Source organism: Nuphar pumila, chromosome 8 (genome assembly GCF_984573655.1).
Source record: "Nuphar pumila chromosome 8, dmNupPumi1.hap1.1, whole genome shotgun sequence".
NCBI classification, from domain to species: Eukaryota; Viridiplantae; Streptophyta; class Magnoliopsida; order Nymphaeales; family Nymphaeaceae; genus Nuphar; species Nuphar pumila.
The window spans coordinates 117,413,201-117,435,071 of NC_143256.1; the positions used below are offsets into that span (position 1 = coordinate 117,413,201).

Below are 21,871 nucleotides of genomic sequence, written 5' to 3' on the forward strand. Positions count from 1 at the left end.
GTTCGCTTTATAATCAATAGAAGGTAAAAGTTAATCCACCATCTCCTCCATGCTGTGACTGCAGCCAGGTCAAACAAATCAGCCATCACATGATTTCAAGTTCTCAACATCTTTCCTCCTGAAAGAATAGTGAAATAACAATAAGACTCCTACAATAAGTAATAGCAGAATTAAAACAATTTTAAAAAAATGAATGTTATTTAAAACATGTTACTTACTCTATGCTCCAAAGTATTGAATGAAGTCTTCATCAAGTGAAAAATCAAGTTCAACTGGATCAAGTGAACTAGATCCTTCGACTCCAAGATTATATGGACCATTGAACCCATAATCTAGTGATAGGCCACCAATGGGAGATCCAAAGTGACTCGCTACAAGTTTATCTGGCAGACTATGGAATGGATACTTAACTAAACGATGTACATCTCCAGCAATCTCACTTGGATTTCCATCTAGCATCAAAACACTCCCAAACACTTGACTTTCTTCATGCATTTCCACGGCCTCCTGCCTGACCTGGCTATTCATTGCAATCGTATTAAGCCGCTGTCCTCCACAAGAATACTCATATCCCCTAGACGATCTATAGAAACCAAATGAAGTTCTAGATTCTGCATCTCGGTTTCCCACATATAATAGGGGATGGCCATCGACATGCATGATGTGAGCAACTACATTTGCAGAAGAATCAGAAATGTTCTGTAACCTTGAATATATCAAGGTATGAGTATCTCCTACACCCCCTTCTTGGGACCTTGGTGCTAAGTTTGAGCAGGCATCATGCTCAGGTACGTGCACATGATATTGTTCAGGTTGAGGGTTCGTATGATTTGTGTCAGGAAGATGGTTCTGTGATTCCTCTTGGACATTGTCATCTTGAGGGGATGCAGATAATTGCTCAGCTAGTGCAGAAATCCTGTGTGGTCTCTTTCTTCTCGGTTCCTCTGTGGGGTCCTCATTTTCACGTCCATGTTTTTGTCTCTCAACCAATTCACTATGTGACACAGAAGCCCCAACATTTGCTTGTCCTTCATCATCCTTGGAATAAGCAGGTCTAACACCATGTTCACAACCATCAACATCATTATCATCATTGTTAGTAGTCGCAACATCCTGTCTTACCCCCTTATCACTCACTGGAGCTCCAGCCCTACCAGAAGTTCTATTCTCATCGCTAACTTGTTGAGTGAGTGACTCCGCTCTGCTCAAAATTGACAACCAAATTGAGCTTTCTTTTGCAGTCATCTTATCTTGCAGACACTTTGACCGCCGAACATGTCTCTTGACTTTTGCAATATCAGGAGACATATGCTTGATCACAGCAGTGAGGACTCCTACTTTCCATACCTTCTTTAGATCATGTGGCTTCCTATATGGTGGCACTTGATCGACTGGAAGCCCTGATCGTATCCACCAGTCTTCATTCCCAGTAGGCCACCATGGTGGTGGAATGCCCTTCTCCAGTGGAAACTTCCTCTGGGGTGGCTCACAATGCTGCATCAGTGATGACAACAGGGAACCCAATGTAGTATCTTGAAGATCCTGAAGACTGCGGAGACCTCCCCTACTATCAGTGTCGTTATCTATAATATTCTCTGTCTCATATTTTGCTATCGCAGATGGCCCATTCTTATCAAACTTTACCTTCTCCTTCCACCATGCTCTTAGGTTATCAGAAGAACCACTCACAGGCTTTCCATTCTCCGGTATGATTCCATAGACAAAACCTTTAACCATGCAAACTTCCATCAGCTTCAGCATGTATTTCAAAATGCCATCTTGGGCTCTTGACATCTTTTTTCGCCTAGCCTGATCCAAAGTCTGCTTATTCTTGGGCTTCTCATCCTGTGGGGCAGTGGTTTTCCGCCTCTCTTTTATCCTCTGAAGTTTGATCTTGTCCTTCCACATCCGACTCTCCAGTTCATCAGGTTCAATTTCCTCATCACTAATGTCATTCTCTGCCAAGTTATCCCTCGAGTCATCAACATCGATATCAGAATTATCCCCCAACTGAGTGGCAATCAAAGCAAGATGCTCCATCCAAATACAACTCTAGATAAACATCCACAGCCCAGATATCTGATCATACAACTACTTGATATCCAATTAATTCTCTGCCACTCTCCCTTCTAATCTGCAGTCGATCAGCATAACATAAATCATCCAATAACCAATTTCTTAAAATAAACTTGTCACTTTGAATTGAAGTCCATTGATGCCTCATGTCCAACAAATTCTGATAGCCAATCGATACCTATACAGGTTCATGTCAGTGGATGCAAAACAAAGCTAAAGGAAATACCACCTTCAATAAACTCAATTTCCAACAACCCACCATTCCAAACTCAACCAATCAAGACTTGTAATCCAATTAACCTCAAAAAGACGCAAAAAATCAAGATGCAAAGAGAAATCAAAATTGTCACAAGCTATGTCACATGGGTGCGGGGGTGCAGTAATATATATATATATATATATGAAGTGCGGTCAACGCACCCAGGGTCAGGTTGACACCGGGTGCTGCACCCGCACGCGGACCCGCATCGCGTCGCGTCGACGCAGGTGCGGCACCCAGTTGGCCGAGTCCCTGTGACATAGTTCACAAGTAAACCTTTCTTATCGAGCAAAAAGCATGTGTCAAGCATGTAATCATCCTTCCTAATCATAAAACTCAAATTTCCTAAACGCAATGTAAAAGAATTAACCACTCTCATTGAGCAAATACACCCAACTAAAAAGAAAAGACAAACAAACAAACTTCACAGCCAAATGCAACACAAAAGCTAAAGGAAGAGACCTTAAAATTCTCCATTTCCAACAAAACCCACCACTGCAGAGTCACCTAGATTGAATCCAAATCAAATTTCTTAAACTCAATGAGGGAAAAAAAACTGCTCTCGTTGAATAAACACACTCAACTACTAAAAAAGATCAAAAGTCTTCAGCCTAATAAAAACAATGAATGCATGCTCATTTCATCTGGCTGCTCCATGCAGAATGCCAAATTTTATCCCAACCCCCAAAGAAAATGAACGAGAGAAGCAAAGAGAGTGAAAAATTCATGAGATGGACAATTAGATGGCCACTTGAGAATAAATCTTTTTGAAAAAGAAAAAAAAATCAAACTAAGCCAAACAGGAAAAGGAAAGAGGAGAAATTTTCAGTTGGGATGCATGGAGTTTCTGTTCAGTGCCCTTTTGATGCCTTCTTAATGCGAAAATGGCCTCTTTAAAGTTTAAATTAAGACTGTTGGAGGTAAACATGAAAAAAGCAAAAGTTCGAAAAATTCTGTACGAAATGTGAAAAGTAGAATCTTCTCATGCTATTTTAAACAAGACAAGATGTTCATGTTTTTGTACAATTTAACCAGTTGTACACATGAAAAACTTCACATCAAAAGGCAAAGAGGTGCTGAATTAATAATATAAGCATGCAAGTTGTCTAAGAAAAATTTTACTGCTGCCAAATGTGGCCTAGGTTCTAGGCTGGAGCATGGTGTATGTGTGTGGGCTGCTGAATGGTCCCAATTTGCCTTGTTCAGGCTTGATTTATTTTGCTCAATATGAGCAGCTTGAACTCCCTCCATAATGGGCAAAGCTTGAACCGATCTGACTCATGACATGCACAAACTAAGTCAGTTTATTACTTACATATACAAGTTACGGTTGCAAAATTCACATGTTTGACATGGTTCTTTTATTAAGAATTGCACATTCTAGTATTCTCGACATAAAGACAATTATTTTCAATTGAGAAAACTTGCTGCATTAGAAAATGTTGATTCAGGGCTCCTAAAAATATTGCTTACACAATACAGTTAGTTTGATTAAAACACACTTTTGACTAAATAAATAGAGTTTTTTTAGAAAAGGATAAGCAAAAATTTTTACACCTAATCTCTTTTATTAAGTCATGTCAGGCAATCAATTTATTTAACAAATTACCATTTGATGCCCACACACACATAAAGGCTTACTGTGAACACCCCAAAATTTTCAAAATGTTGTAAATATTCCTCTTTTGCCCCTGGCCCTCATTTTATGAGTAATTGAGTCGATTTTGAGCTTAAATTTCAGTTATTTCTCGGATTCACTGGAATCAGAATCCATTTTATATATCTGACTCAATTTTGGATTCAGAGCCAGTATCCAAATTAAATCTGAGCCTCTTTATCCAATTTTCAAATTAAAATTACAAAAATATCAAAAATAGTTTTTAAATGGTTCGAACAATCCATTCAGTATCCGTTTGGATCCACTGTTCCATATTTCTCAATTTGAGGTCCAAACTCGAATATTTCTTCAAATTCTGGATCTAAACCCATTTTCTGAAGAAATTTCCAAAATTCAAACCCGATTTCTCGAAAAACCCTTCTTTTGTAAATATTTTTAGAATTTTGCAAAATTAGTTTAAAACCCTTTAGTTTTCAAAGTTTTTATATCAAAAACACCAAAAAAATAAAAATTATAAAGAAAAAGAACGAAAAATAAAAAATAGAAAAGAAAAAAACACAAAAGAATAGGTTTTAGAAACCCCTTTTGAAAACACCCTTTTGCTAAAAACCCCTTTTGAGAAAACTTTTGAAAAGAGCCTTTTATTGAAAATTTTGAAAAACCCAAGGAACCCCTTTGAAAAGCCTGTAACGGCCTTCCGTTGCAAAAACCGCAGAGGCTCTCTCTCTCTCTCTCTCGATTTCTCTTGATCCTTCTGCCGTTCCCTATATAAACAACATCAGGGGATGGGTTTTGAGGATCGCGTTTCACCCTTCCACCCTTTTGCATATATGATCCGCTAATCACCTCCCCATGCATGTGCCCCTCTCTTGATCGAGCAATCCTTTCCCCCTCTAATGCTTTCCCTCTCTACTGAAGAGAGCCATCTTCCCTCCTTTAGAATCTCTGCAAGAACCAGGTAAGAACCTCTCCCCCTTACTTTCTTCGTTTTGCTTTTGATTTTCTGTTTTTAACCCCATTAACGCATCATACATTTCTTTATTTTAGTCTGGGTATAGCACTTCATACATGTATTCTCCATTAGAGTAGATATAGGCATATGCATTTGTCTTTTAACATAATATCTTTCATTTACCGTTTACTAACTCGGTTGTTGCAGGAAATCTGTGGAAAATACTATTTTACTTCTTAGATTAGGGATTTTAATATTAATTTCATTTCAAAACTTGTAATAACTAGATCAATGAGAATATTTACATTTTCAGTCTTAGATTAGAATATATGAGCATGCATATCTTCTAGAATACTTGTTTCATATCATTTTCTCTTCTACTTCAAAAATTCACGAATGAAAACATTAATGACACGTGCACCATTCTAATAAAAGGTGATTAAATCCTAAGTTGACGATTTGCATTTATGGTCATAGTCAAAATGTGAACAAAACTTAGGGTTTTCATCTTTTATGGAATAACATTGGATCCACACTGGATCTCTTTTCAAAAATCATCATATTTTTCTAAATATTTTCTTTCCTTATTAGAGTTTAACTTAAAATTAACTCAAAATATATATCAATGGTCATAGTCAGGATATATTGAGAGTCAGGAAAATTTTTGCAATGATCACACCTACCTAAGCAACATTCACACACATCTATACATAATACATTATGACAGTACTTTATCAGGAGAACTATTTTCAAGGGTGTATCAATATTGTAACCCTCATGTTGTAAGATACGATACACCTTGATATGGGATGTATTATATGATATCGACATACCAGAACTTAACACTTCTAATACCCTTTTACTTATGTTTTGGGAGGTCCTGCAACTTTTGATTAAATCCCTTTCACTTCTAAGTCATTGTTTACCCCAAAACACACCCCCAACTCATTTTAAAAGCTCTGACATGAGAATTTGGAATTTCAAGAATGATGATTTTGGAACTTTTTGTTTTCTTCCTTTAAAAGGCCGATTTTGTGCAAGAAGGTGATTGATTTCTAATCATTGAGGCAAAGGTGAAGTAAAAATCTCTCTTATTTCCTTAGTTATCCAAGATTTTCAGGTGAGATGGTCTCAAATGATCCGATATGGCAATGGGGGCCCAAATAACGAGTGGAGAGTCCTCTTTTGTTTAGATATACAAGATTTGGAATAGATATGATGATATGACATTGAATGATCCAGCAGGACCACTGCCACATATATGTCTCAACTAAGACACAATTTAGCCAAGACATGCAACAGTATTGCCTCATGCACAGCTACTGGCAGCTGCAAAATGGCAACACCATCTATATTATTCACTGCTTTTGCATGATGAATAAATTAATTAATATTTTAGATGTTTTTTTATTTAGATCTATTGATAGAGGAAGGAAGCGGCAAAGAAACATAAATGACCCGGCATGTAACTATTGTGAATCAGCTGATTGTCTGCTAATATAGTTCCTGTTTAGAAGTAGATATATAGAAGAAAGGTACAAGTTGTAAAGTCATAAATGCAAAGGTATAGCCTACACAACCATCACTAGAGGTCATCCCGAATTCCAAGGATCAAATGGTCAACGAAGGCTTATCAGCAAACCCTCTGCCTTCAATAGTTGAAAAAAACTCCCAAGCTCATAAAGCACTATAGTGAATTTCCAATAAAATGCTAATGGTTTTTTAGTAAAACCTGGTTTGACAACCAAAACCAGGTTTTCAACCTGGTTTTGGGTGTCATCCAAACAGTACCTTAGCCCTGTTTGGATGACAGTGAGCAAAACCAGGTTTTTAACAAACCTAGTTTTGTAGATTTTGCCTCAAAACCAGGTTTTTAGCAAACTACGTTGGCCAAAAACCTGGGTTTATAGGTGTTTGGTTGACTAAAAACATGGTTTCCATGTTTTGATTTGCAAAATTATAAATAAAAATAAAAAACAACCATTTCCTAGCCGCATCATTGGCCGGAAAATGACTGGGATGGTACCACCTTGCAAGGGCAGAACAGCCATAGCAATTTTCCGGCCGGTGGGTGGCCAGAAAATGGTCAGCTAAAAAGAAAATTAAAAAAATCAAATGTCCCTTCGTGTAGTCGGTCATTTTCCGACCAGTGGATGACCAAAAAATGGTTGGCCATAGTTTTTTTTGTTTCAAAGTTTCACATATGGAGCTTCATGGCAGACCATTTTCCGGCTACCCACCGGCCAAAAAATGGCCAAGATGGCTCTGCTCTTCCAAGGAAAAGCCATTCCGAGCATTTTTCAGACGGTAGGTGCCCAAGAAATGGCTGGCTATGAAGAAAAAAATAAAACAAAAAAACATAAAATTCGCTCATTTCCGGCCGGTGACCAGATGGAAAATGGCCGAACATAGATTGGAAGAAGGAAGAAGTAATGGGCGGTAAGGAAGAAGGGGGTGGTGAGCATCGTGACCCCACCGCTCGAAAAACCCAGTTAGAAAAAATGGATATCAGAGTATATCTAAACTGTATTGAAAACCCAGTTTTGCCCAAATCAGGATTTACTTAAAACCTGGTTGGTTGGCATCCAAACAACCACTTGCGTAGTAGCCAAATTCATGCTTGGCAATTCCATGGGGATTGTCCTAATGAGCAAAATCCACCAAAAAAAATCGATCAGCACTTGTATTCCTCAGCAAATGACAATTAATCAACAAGATAAGAAATCGTGATCAATTGGCATAAAATCAGTCATTCACACTTTAACAATTGTAAAAGATGGATTTAAAAAGAAATTTTAAAAAATAATTGATTATTATTCTTAACATTGGTGCCATATAATATTCTAATTATCCAACAAAATTTTGATAAATTGAATGGAGAGAGAGAGAGAGAGTCCCTAGCTCCACCCACAAGGATCTCGTGAATGACCTGGTATATTGTGTTGGATTAATGCCGGGTTGCATCAAGGGCCATGAGCCCCTCCACCTCACTCCTGACTCGAAACATATCAGCAGCTAAGCAGCTTGAGTCTTCATAAACAGATTGATCATTCATGTGGTCAGATCAGGTCATATTGTACATAACAGATCATCGCTATATGTAATCCCCACCACACATCACACTTAGGAACTTTGCACCTCGCATAGAAACTGTGGCAGGGTGGGGCCAACGCAAAACTCCATCAAGAGATATGTGCAGTGGGGATTGAATACAACCTATTAATGAGTTAATATACAATACTATGTCACCCGGGTGCTGGTACGGTGCAGGTACGAGTATGAAGGGTAAGATGCGATAGTTCAAAAAAATGTGGGTATGGAGACACGGCTATATATATATATATATATATATATATATATATATATATATATATATATATATATATATATATAATAAATTCAAAATATATTGAATATAATCTAAATATATATTATATCTAAAATATATATTATATATTAAATATATAATTATAAATTAAATACAAACTTGTATGTACAAAAGGTAAAATGGTGTGTGAGGGTAAAATGGAGTGTTCGTGTGGAATAGATACAATATGACCTGATCTGCCCTAATGATTCATACACTTTCGAGTAGATTCCACTGCACATGAAAATATCTCAGGGGTACCTCCACATTTTGAAACCATGTCTTTGAAGATCTATTCCGTTTGGTTGTAGGGAAAGAATTGTTAAGGGTGACATTTCAACAAGAACAGAGCTATCTTAGAGGGGGAAGTGGCTTACAACATTAGATCATAATTATATAATGTTTAATAGCATTCACTAAGACATTAGCACTCATGCCATACTAAAATCAGAGCCAAAAAAAATTGGAGACTGAATCTCACAAAAGAGAAAACAGAGATTCTTTTAATAAAGATAACTAACATAAACCAAAAAGAAAAATAACAACTCTGAAAAAAGAACATTGTTATTCACCAGAAACGAAACTCCATGATTAATACAAAAGTCAGATTAACAACATACTGATTAAATCGCAAGTGAAATAAAAGATAGCCCAACATGGAAGAATAAAATTTTCAAGAAAAAAAAAAACTAACTAATGGGAGAACTCTACACTATTTGAGAGAGAGAGAGTCTACCTCACGCTCAACCTTCAAGCACCAGTGCCCAGAAACCCTCGACCTTCCTCAACCTCAAACTTGCAACAGAAGTTGCAGAATCAGTGACATTTCTGACTCATCGACGGTTGCAGACACCATGGTTCTCCATGTTGGTTGAACCATCTGAGCGTTTTTTTGGTCAATGGCTGTCTAAAAGAATCGGCCAACAAACCCATTAGATGCGTATGAAACCTTCAAACTGTTTTTCAGACAACCAACTGCTAGAAATTATTAGGATGATATCAGATGGTATTGCCCAAAGACTTTATAACAGTGATCTGGCCAACGTACAACTGAACGATGGTCGAATCCATAAGGGTGTAAAAGGAAGAAGTGTGGTCAGAGGGAAAGAAGGAACAAGGGAGGCATTGACTCTGAGGATGGCGTTATGTCTGTGAAGAAACAGAATCACCACCCTCCTTCCCATCTCCTCTTTCTTTGGGCTTTTTTGGGTTTGTTTAAGGCAAGTTGGGAGTGGCACTCGAATATCACTCGACCAGTAGGTGCAGCCTAACTTTTTTTTTATATTTCTCCAATCTCTGCTGACGTAAGCTCACACGTCATCCCTTAGAGTGAGCACAAGATTGGCTAGCACATGCCCGCCCTCATATTGCTCAAGTGGTTAGGGTGGTTCATGGAAAGATGGTGGAGCCCCCCATCTGGCTCAAGATCGATTCTTCCTGCCATTAGACCGAGTCAGGATCAGGTGCAATTACATGGCACAAAATTTGTGCATTGAGCACCTGATCGCCGTCCATCAGGCCTTGGGCCACACAACTGACAGGCCCTGTCCTCAAGATGAAGGGTGATCAGGTGCTTAATGCACAAATATTTGTGCAATCAATCATGCACCTGATCTTTTCACCATTAGACCGGTGGTTTGCATGGTGGGTGTTTTTGCGGGATATGGTACTCACACAGGTTTTACCATCTAAGAGGAAAGGCCCATTTGCTATTGGGAGGGTGGTGTATGTTCTCCCCCGATTATTCACTGAATCCCACGTCTGTGTTCGGGGGTCTGAATGAACACCACGTATACAAGCATATGAGGCTCGTATTCCCGTGTATGTTGACATCACTTAGCATTGGAGTCTGGTGTGATTGAAAAGACTTAAGTACCCTTTCTTGTTATTCTTCTCATAAAACGATGGTTTGAGAAAATGACAAAAATACCTTTCATTCAAAAAAGAAAAAACAAACGGTTCAAAAAAAAGAACAAACATGTCTTCCATCTAGAAAGTCGAGGATGATGTTGACTCTTCAAAGTCTACATAGCGAAACGAACCTTAATCGTTTCGTCGATGGTGATTCGGCGAAACGATGGTGAGTCGACGATCCGATGGTGAGCCGGCGATCCGATGGTCATTCGGCGAAACGAACCTGAGCTATCAAAAATGTCTGTTTGAACTTTTCATCGTCATCTTTTTTTTCTTCCTTCTCCGTAAAACATTGTAAAACCCTCTCTCTCTCTAGAGAAGAAATCAAGCGAGGCAAAAAGTTCTCCCTTGAGAAGGCCATGAACATCAACCATCTCACTCTCTCTCCCTTCTCTTTCTACTTCTGTGCACATCCAGCAGACGATCCTACATTACTTCATCAAACACCGACTGACCTGCACACTGACTGTACCGTCGCGCGTGGTCTATGTCGATAGTGGGCCTTTAAAATTTTGCATGGGTTACATTTCATAGCCTGCATGTTTCTATTGTTGTGGGGAGATTAAACTAGTTCATTAATCTAGTTTATATCTGGAATTTTTTATAACTTTATATATTTATTTGATATTTTAAATATGTAAAAAACCAGAACTGTTTTGTTTAATCATAGTTAAATAAGATTAATCTGTAACCAGTCCTGAATTTTAACAAATTTAAAATATCAAATATGTATAAAAATTTATAAAAATTTCCAGATATAAACTAGACACATAAAGAAAGAAAACCCTTTTTACAAATTTAGAAAATGATCTCCCATTAGAGAGATATGACTCTCACAAAATGAACTAAAAATATGTGCAACTCAAATAATGCAGAATAATAGGGGTCTAATTTTTAATCAAAATAGGAAAACAAATGACCATAAAAATTGCTGAAAATTGACAAAAATAAACTAGACTCAATAAGAAAGACACTGTTTTTTACAAATTTGAAATCCGATCTCCGGTTAGGGAGATATGCTCCCGACAAGTTGATCCTAATTCAGGTAGCGATTTACGTCGTAAATCGTACAACGATTTTCTAAAAACACTGTAAGTCACAATAGTGATTTACACATATTGATTTACTAAACAATACCACAAATCGCTATAATGACTCATGAAATACACTACAAATCGCAATTTGTAGTGTTATTCAGTAAGCCGTTACGCGTAAATCGCTATTTGAATCAAGACCAATTTATTGGGGGCGTATCTCCCTAACCGGAGATCCGATTTCCGATCCTTAAAAAGCAACATCTTTGTTATTGAGTCTAGTTTATTTCTGCCAATTTTTAAAAAATTTTATGGTGATTTACTACCTATTTTTGGTCGAAAACCAAGACCCTATCACACTTTATATCGTTTGAGTTACTAAGGTTTTTAAGTCATTTTGCAAGAGTCATATCTCCATAACGGAAGATAAATTTTCAAATACGTAAAAAGGGTTTTCTTTCTTTATTTGTCTAGTTTATATCTGGAAATTTTTATAACTTTATATATTTATTTAATATTTTAAATATGTAAAAAACCAGAACTGTTTTGTTTAATCATAGTTAAATAAGATTAATATGTAACTAGTCCTGAATTTTAACAAATTTAAAATATCAAATATGTATAAAAATTTATAAAAATTTCTAGATATAAACTAGACACATAAAGAAAGAAAACCTTTTTACAGATTCGGAAAATGATTTCCCATTGGGAAGATATGACTCTCGCAAAATGAACTAAAAACATGTGCAACTCAAATAATACAGAATAATAGGGGTCTGATTTTTAATTAAAATGGGAAAAAAAATGATCATAAAAATTGTTAAAATTTGACAGGAATAAACTATACTCAATAATAAAGACACCGCTTTTTAGGGATTTGAAATCCGATCTCCGGTTAGAGAGATATGCTTCTGACAAGTTGGTCCTAATTCAGGTAGCGATTTACGTCGTAAATCGCACACCGATTTTCTGAAAACACTGTAAGTCACAATAGCGATTTACACATAATGATTTACTAAACAATACCACAAATCTCTATAGTGACTCATGAAATACACTACAAATTGTTATAGCGATTTGTAGTGTTATTCAGTAAGTCGTCACGCGTAAATCGTTATTTGAATCAAGACCAACTTGTTGGGGGTTTATCTCCCTAACCGGAGATCGGATTTCCGATTTGTAAAAAGCGACATCTTTGTTATTGAGTCTAGTTTATGTCTTACAATTTTTAGCAATTTTTATGGTGATTTAATACATGTTTTTGGTCGAAAACCAAGACCCTATCACACTTTATATTGTTTGAGTTACTCAGGTTTTTAGTTCATTTTGTAAGAGTCATATCTTCATAACGAGAGATCATTTTTTAAATCTGTAAAAAAGATTTTCTTTCTTTATTTGTCTAGTTTATATCTAAAAAATTTTATAACTTTATATTTTTATTTGATATTTCAAATATATAAAAAACCAGAACTATTTTGTTTAATCATGGTTAAATAAGAATAATCTGTAACCAATCCTGAATTTTAACAAATTTAAAATATCAAATATGTATAAAAAATTATAAAAATTTTCAGATATAAACTAGACACATAAAAAAAGAAAACCCTTTTTACAAATTTAAAAAATGATTTCTCATTGAAGAGATATGACTCTCGCAAAATGAACTAAAAATATGTGCAACTTAAATAATGCAGAATAATAGGGGTCTGGTTTTTAATCCAAATGGGAAAACAAATGACTATAATTTTTTTTTAAAATTGACAGGAATAAACTAGACTCAATAAGAAAGACACCATTTTTTACAGAATTGAAATTCGATCTCCGGTTAGGGAGATATGCTCCCGACAAATTGGTCTTAATTCAGGTAGCGATTTACGCCGTAAATCGCACAACGATTTTCTGAAAATACTATAAGTCACAATAGCGATTTATACATAATGATTTACTAAACAATACCACAAATCGCTATAGTGACTCATGAAATACACTACAAATCGTCAGTAAGCCGTCACGCGTAAATCACTATTTGAATCAAGACCAACTTGTTGGGGGCGTATCTCTCTAACCGGACTTTGGATTTTCAATCCGTAAAAAGCGGCATCTTTGTTATTGAGTCTAGTTTATTTATGCCAATTTTTAGCAATTTTTATGGTGATTTAATACCTATTTTTGGTCGAAATCCAAGACCCTATCACACTTTATATCGTTTGAGTTACTCAGGTTTTTAGTTCATTTTGCAAGAGTCATATCTCCATAACGGAAGATCATTTTTCAAATCTGTAAAAAGAGTTTTCTTTTTTTATTTGTCTAGTTTATATCTAGAAATTTTTATAACTTTATATATTTATTTGATATTTCAAATATGTAAAAAACCAGAACTAGTTTGTTTAATCATGGTTAAATAAGATTAATCTGTAACCAGACCTGGATTTTAACCAATTTAAAATATCAAATATATATAAAAAGTTATAAAAAATTTTAGATATAAACTATACAAATAAAAGAAGAAAATGCTTTTTACAGATTTGAAAAATGATCTCTTGTTGGAGAGATATGACTCTTGCAAAATGAACTAAAAACATGTGCAACTCAAATAATGCAGAATAATAAGGGTCTGGTTTTTAATCAAAATGGGGAATGAAATGCCCATAAAAATTGTTGAAAATTGTCAGAAATAAACTAAACTCAATAAAAAAGACACCGCTTTTTACATATTTGAAATCTGATCTCTGTAACAGGTTCATTTTTTAAAATTGAACGGTAACTTTCAGAAGTCACCATCTTCAAACCAGAAAAAAAAAACAAAAAAATCGTGGGAAAGGGTGTTACGAAAACCTTTAGCAAGAAACAACCGAGCCCCCCGCCAGGGGCGGCCCCGCTTGAACCCCCCACCCACTGACCGCGCAGCAGGACCCGTACCACAGGGGAGCCCCTGGACCCACCTCCTGTAAGGGCAAAAACTCTAAATCAGGCTCCACAACTCATCAAGTTGAATGATGCTACCCAAGCTGGGAGGAGCCCCCAGACCCCTCTCCTGTAAGGGTAAAAACTCTGAATCAGGATCCACAACTCATTTAGTAGAATGATGCTACCAACGCTGGGAGGAGCCCCCAAACCCTCCTCCTGTAAGGGTAAAAACTCTGAATTAGGCTCCACAACAGTCAATGTGCAGGTCAGTCGGTGCTTGATGGAGCAATATAGGATCTTCTGCTGGATGTGCACAAAAGCAGAAAAAGAAGAGAGAGAGAGTGAGAGGGTTGATGTTCTTTGCCTCCTCCAGGGGAGATTTCTTTCTCAAATAATCCTGCAGTGCAAAGACTGGGTCTTAAATAATCATCTTCGGGGCACTTAAGTCTTTACAACCACTCCTTTTCTAGAATCGTCATTTTTTTTTGCACCAATGGAGGAAAGGGTACTTAAGTCTTTGCAATCGCATCAAACCCCAATGCTAATTAATGCTGACAAACATGGGGATACGAGATGAACATGCTTAAATACGTGGTGCTTTTTGGGACCCCCCGAACATGAGATGTGGCTACCGGCCTTGTTCGAGGGGGATCATATAACCTGCTCCGCTATTCTTAGGACAAATTCTTCTTCATGAGAGTGAGAGAGATTGGCTAGTACAAGTGCATCGGAACAGGGCACATCAATGTTGCATCTGTCAATGATCTAAAGAATCAGTGGCTTCTCCATGACTTAAAAAAATGTCTGGTTGGAAGTACCGTACAAATGATATTAGAACAACTTGAAACTAACGGCCAATAGACTTTGTTAAATAGAAGGTCCAAACATTTGGTAGCCAACCCTCAAAGCACTTTTGGAGCAGAGTTTGGAAAATCTCTAGCATGAAATTTTCCTGAGAGTGGAAAGAAGGTTTTCTTGAGGGTGTCCAAGATTGCATTTATTGTACAATTGGAATTAAATTTAGCTATCTGTATGTTAATATTGACAAAACTATACAAAATTCAGGAGACAGACTGAGGAGGATTTCATATGCTTCGCCTCCCCATTCAAAAATGTGTGTTGCTAACAATGTTGGCTCTGCCAGACTCTAGAACAACCTTTGCTTGGGGGGTAGAGTTTCAGTAATATCTCTCTGGCCACCCACACCATTCTTGTTCCTCTATGGTATTAGCATGATTCGAAAAACACTCTGCCTTTTTTAATTCATCCGTTTGGCATCTGACTGTGTATCTGAAATTTCATCCCTCCTTATAAATCCCCGCTATGTTCACTAAGAGCCACCCCACTGCGAGAGGAAACCAGCAAATGAGACTGCACCATCTCGATGCTGCATGACACAAGACATTATGTAATGAACGAACCACCTGTCTCTTCAGCTACCTAGATAAAAAAAATTCGACATAGAAAGCTGGGGTTAGGCCGACCCCTACCAGTTTATTAGAAAAGCATTACAACATATGTACATAATTACAAGGGAAGAACTCAGTAGCGTTCATACAGGACCAATGTCGTTCATCCATGGACCAAGGCGCCTCCTCATGGTTGGTAGGAGCTATCAGTGCATGTCTCTTTGTGGTGGGAAGTTGAGGGTTCCAACCCCTGTGGTACGTTGAGTATTATAGCTGGTGTCTGTGGGGGGTCTGCCTAGCCCCAGCTTGCCTTTCAAAAAAAATGTTCATTCATACGGGTTCTGGCATATCTATTGCACTCTTTAGGAACAAATTTGATCACACTTCTTTCGAAACTAACAAGGCTGCTAATTAAGAGATATAAATGACCACGAGATGATCCCCTGATTTCTATTCTTCATTAGAACCAAATTTGTTATGACTCGCAAAGTCGTAGAGCTGACTTCGTTTGTGGTAGCATTCGTAACATGAGATTCACATACATTTAGAGCAGTCTGACCTGATTGAGAATCCAGAGTTCACAAGATTTTTTTGTTCCAAGGCCACATTGTTGGATTTTAGATCAGATTAGATCCAACCTTAATGTGATCCATATTGACATGTTGAGTTTTAGGGGGGTCACAGTGTCCATTCATGCCCATTAAAAACTTTCACTAATGCTCATTATAGACACATTATGGGCTTTTCCCATGTCTCCTTATAAATAAGAGAGATTCATGGTAGCTTTATGAGGACAACCATGAGGGCAACCAAGGTACTCTCTCCCTCATTTGGGTTTAAGGGACCCGATCACCATCGACTTGACGGCTTGGGCTCATCGTGAGTATCGATAGGATGAGGAGAATGCCGACTACTCACATCCACTGAAGTGTTGTTCAGATCATCCAGGGTTGCATTCAGTAAGTGGCTCTTTCGAGATCTATTTTATGCTAACAATGGGTTATGAGCCCACACCACGCATTCGTTGTGCATATTCGGGGTGTGGGTGTGTCGTCGTCTATGCGATGCTTGCTAAAAAAAATTGTCGGTGTTGTTCTCTCTCGTCGGACTCCCATTTGGTTTTGGGATGTCGAACAATGATAAAGGAAGCATTGACAAGCAACCCACCACCTGCCAGAGTCGTTTCAGCCAACCATTCAGTTGGCAGTTCGTCGGCGACTGCTGAGGCGGCCATTACTGTACATCCTTAAATTTTGATCATATCCGACAGAGGATCGATGATTTGCCAGTGGATCTGAGTTCACTAACGTGTGAGGATCTTATCTAAGTGATTTGAGCATCATCAGAGTTGTGTGAAGAAATTCTTGCATGATTTTTGATAGCTCAACAGAATTTTGGCAGAAATCTATCTTTGCACAGTTTGGTGCTTTCATTTGCATTTTCTGGTGAACCAGCGTGAAATTCGGCAATGGCATCAAAACAAAAGTTGTTTGCAATTAAGTTCTGAGCAAGTTCCATTCAAACCTTGTTGGCATTTGAGATCTCCAACAAGTTGTATTTTGAGAAGAGCATTCTTAGACTCATTGGGGGTTTCGGGTGGACCAGGTCTGGTCCCGACCCGTTGAGATCCAGTTCAAAACCCATTATTGTTCCTAGGTGGACCGAGTCAGTAACCATGGGTCAGATCAGATCCAGAATCAACCCATTTAACCTATTAAGAACAAAATCGGTCCAGGAACTGATACGATCCTTCTTGGACGGTTCAGGAGTTCCTGAGACCGGTTTTGAGATTTTTGGAATCGGTTCAAATATTCTAGAAACCAGATTTTTGGTTTTTGAAACTGGTTCATGCATTTTGGGATTGATTCTATCTTTTTAGAGACTTGTTCGGTTCTTCTAGGACCAATTTAATAGTTTATAAGACTGGTTTGGGCCTCCTGTGATCGGCTCAGGGGTTTTCCTAATCGGTTCAGTGGTTTTTTAGTCTGGTTCAAAGTTTTTGTGATCGGTTCAAGGCTTTTTGTGACCGATTTAGAGCTTTAAGGACTCGTGTAGGTCATTTTAAGACCTCAATCTCAAATATGACTCGTAAATGCATGTCTTTGTCATTGATCTCATACTTTTTGATAACTTTAACATGATATAAGGTGTGTTTCATATTATTTTTTAAGTCTTTCATGATTATTTAAGCATGAGATTATGAATGTATAAACTTTATTTGTATTATGACATACTTTACATAAACTTATAGTAAAAAAATTTGATCAACTCACTCTGGTTATCACCAAAGTTATCTGAGTTTTGCTGATTAAGGGTTTTTTTGGACTATGTTGAGAGTGAAATTTAATATTGAGATTATATGTGACTTTATGAAACAATGATTCTACCCAATGGTAGGTTATTGTATTCTAAATTCACATAGGGTATAATAGCAGATGTATACACTAGCCCTTGAAGCATGTTTGTACCTTGTACTTAAAGGTACAGTGTTGAATTGCCTCTAGTTATATGATCTACTAGTTTCACCAATTGAAGTTAATTTTTTTTAGAATTGAGGTGGCAAAGCAATGCAGAGTATTATTGTTTTTATCAAAGTTAAACGATAATGACTATATTTATGCTTACCTTAGAAAAGGTGAATAATAAAGGGTCTCACGTTTACCTTTTCGATATGAATATCATATAAAGTGATTAATCTTTCACTCATACAGATAATAGTACAGTCGAACAAAAGGTTATCTATGAGAAGTGGGAGCACTCAGAAGGTTGTTTATAAGAAGTGAGAGTGCTTAAATAATTTTAGCATGTTACTTTTGCAATAATGAGTGGCTAAAAATATTTGAGGTGTTATCTTTCACTATAGGACAGTGAAGAAATTTATAAAAGTCATTGAGGCAGAAATTATTGATTTAAACGAGATTTCACCTCAGACCATATAGATTAGATGTTTCATTATGGGTCTTGGTATAGCGGACTCTATTAGGAGGTCACTAAGATCTTATATGATAATGAAGTTGTTGTGTCCTCAAATAATAACAAGAGCTTCACCTCATGTCGATACATGGAGTTAAAGTACTTTGTTGTTAAAAAAAAGACCAAGAATCATTTAGTATATATTGATATAATCGGTATGAAAAAAATGATTGTTGATCCCCTTACTAAAGGTATAGCATCAGGATTATATTCTCAACATATAATGGGGATGCATCTGTTTGATTCTTTCTTATGTATGATAATATATTATGGTTATATGTAATCATATTTATGAAGCTAAATTGATTCTCTATGGTTTTGTGTATTGTTGATTATATATAAAGAATCTCTCATCTGACTAGAGAGAATAGCAGAGGACCAATAGAATGGGTTAGAGACCAACTTTTTCATAAAGGTAATTTTAACATGCTAAACATTGAAAATGAATAATATTGTAGTACATAGAAATATGACATCTCATATAGAGGTGTTCATCTCCATAACTTGTATAATTCATTCTTGTGATACAGGATAGCATGTGAACCCACATGAAAATTAAGTAAAGAATCTAGATTATGTGTTTTTTCATGTCAATGGGTCAAGTGAAAAAATATTAGATTTTAGATCGAATCAAATCCAACCAAGATGTGACCCCTATTGACATGGGCACATCAAAGGACATACATGGGAGAGGCTTTTGGGTTTCGGGGGGTTCTCATAACTGTTCTTTCATGCCCATTAGGGACCTCCACTAGTGCTCATTATGGCTACATTATGAACCCATTATGGGTCTCTCCCAATCTTCCTATAAATAAGAGAAATCCATGGTAGCTTGATGATGACTACCATAAGGGCAACTAAGGTGCTTTCTCTCTCTCTCTCATTTGGGTTAAGGATCTTGCTCATCATCGACTTGACAGTCTAAGCTTATTGTGGGCATCGATAGGTTGAGGAGAACACTGACTACTTGCTTCCACTGAAGTATCGTTCGGATCATCCAAGGCTGCATCTGGTAAGTGACTCTTTTGCGATCCATTTTATTCTAACACACTGCTTATGAATAGGGATGGCAGTGGATCGGATGATAACCGGGCTTCGCCCCGTCTCACCCCGTTTGGATCGGGGATGAAGGGCATGAAACGGGGATGGAGGCAGGGATGAAGGTTAAAATCTATTCCCGTGGGGGGATGGAGGTGGGGATGGACTTATACTTTTACCCGCCCTGCCTTGTCCCAATCCCCGCTTAGCCCCGCCCCCAATCCTTTAAGGGATGACTATAGATTAAGGGGAAATGGGGCCCGTCCCGCCTCACACCCGTTTGGACCGGGGATGGAGGACATGAAATGGAGATGAAGGCGGGGGTGGAGGTTAAAATCCATCCCCGTGCGGGGATGGAGGTTCGGATTTTGAAATGGGGCGGGGGTGGAGACCTTGTCTCCCGCCTCCGCCCCAGTCCACTGCCATCCCTACTTATGAAGAAGGTGTTCAGATCATAGAGTTGACACCGATTGAGACATTTCCCATGGAGGAGCACGGCCACTGTCCAAGGCCCCTTAACGTCTGCGATTCTTAGCATTTTACAGTCCTAGATTTTGGATATCGACCTCTGCTGCTCTTTCAGCGATTTGGAATGAGCACTGAAAGTAAATGTTGATGGCGTCAAAGCAGCCTTGGCTGACAAGGTTGCTGACTGGGCTTTGGATGTTGAGTTGGAGGCTAAATGAGCATTAGGAGACGATGGGATGTAGAGCATTTGGTGGTCCCGAGGTAAAATCTTGGTCAAGCTACCTTGGTGATCCTGTTTGGAAAGTGGGTGGGGTTTATGCATTTGGGATGGGAAGTGAGGCCCCTTCTCTTTTGTATCACTAAATCATGAATTTGGTAGCTGCAAAATCCAGGATTTAGACTTCTTCAAATGCATAAACTCTATAAACGCCCATCCCAGCTACGGATTCCAAACAGGCCCTTATTCAACTGCAACACAGGATCTTGGCCATTGAAAACTGTCACCAGAAAAAGGGGAGAGGACGATTGGCTGTGACAGTGGGTGCCCGGAAACCTGAGCCGGAGATCGACTGATTCTCTGGATCTACTTTATTTTGAATGATCAGAGGGTCAGTGTTGCCGCAAGGATTGACAACATTCTTGGCAATGGAACCTGCATCAACCATCATCGTTTGTTCAATGGCCATCGCTACAGCCGAGTCCTTATCTTTCACAGAAGCTTCATCTCCTCCGGTAGAGATATCGATTCCTTCAGAATGGGATCAATTAGGGATCAGTCGTGGTGGTTCTTAGATATAAAAGAAAACAAAAAATCAGCATATAACATGATCGAAACTTTTATATTTAGAGTTCTATATGCATGGTTAAGATGATTACATATAATTGTTCTAATTAATTATTGGCACCAAATTACCGAAATTATTAGGAATCAAATTATAGACTGTATTTGTAATGCCATGTTTGGCAAAACTTTTTTTTAGATAATCCAAGGAAAAAAAAAAAACATCACCAACCACAGATTGGCTGGCCTCCAATTGGTAAAACCCTTAAGGTAACCCTTGCCCACCAGGGAATACAACCAGCTTCGACCTTTCAGCAAGGGACGCCACCCACAGGTTTCGAACTTGTGACATCCAGTCAACTTGGTAACATTCACAAGTTGCCCCTGGCAGATGAGCAGAGCCCTTGTGGCAACCATGTATTTAGGTTATATGGAGGGCCGGCTGGCCTCTTTGGTATTTAAGTCTGCCTAGGGCTTCAAATGAATATATATATATATATATATATATATATATATATATAACGCTTATATTTCACATGCTGAGGCCTCCAATGAAACATCGTGCATGCATGTCCTTCATGCCGAGGGCCTTTAATTTAAAAAAATAATGGAGAAATATGGGCCTCCAATGAAATATGCTTAGGGCCTCAACTTCTCATCAGCCGCCCCTGGTTATATGCATGTCTAACAAATTATTTACACCTATAACTTAGGATAAAAGCTTAACTAATACCACATTATTTTTTTTGATAGAATTGTAGTTCATGCATCTATCCAACAAGAAACTAAGATGAAAAAAGGAAATTTTGGTAGCTGTGGAAATGAGAATACTAATGCTTTTTTATATTTAGTGTAAGTTTAAGTACACATTGTTAAAACATGAACCCTTGCTTGTAGGGATATAGTGTTTCTTTCTTAGGCGAGCTGGGGTTAGGCAGACACCACCAGTTATACAATCAGATCATTGTGATTTGAACTTGCAACGTCCCAACACAAGGTGACGGGCACTAACTGCTCCTACCAGACAAGCGGAGCCTTGCAAACAAAAGAATAACAAGTGTAACTCTATGATCCA

At 37.8% G+C, this 21,871-nt stretch overlaps 1 pseudogene; it reads right to left on the reverse strand.

Annotated features, from left to right (window-relative positions):
* Positions 1 to 219: 219 nt before the first annotated feature.
* On the reverse strand, positions 220 to 2,040 carry LOC149830366 (ETHYLENE INSENSITIVE 3-like 3 protein pseudogene; annotated as a pseudogene).
* Between the last annotated feature and the right edge of the window lie 19,831 nt (positions 2,041 to 21,871).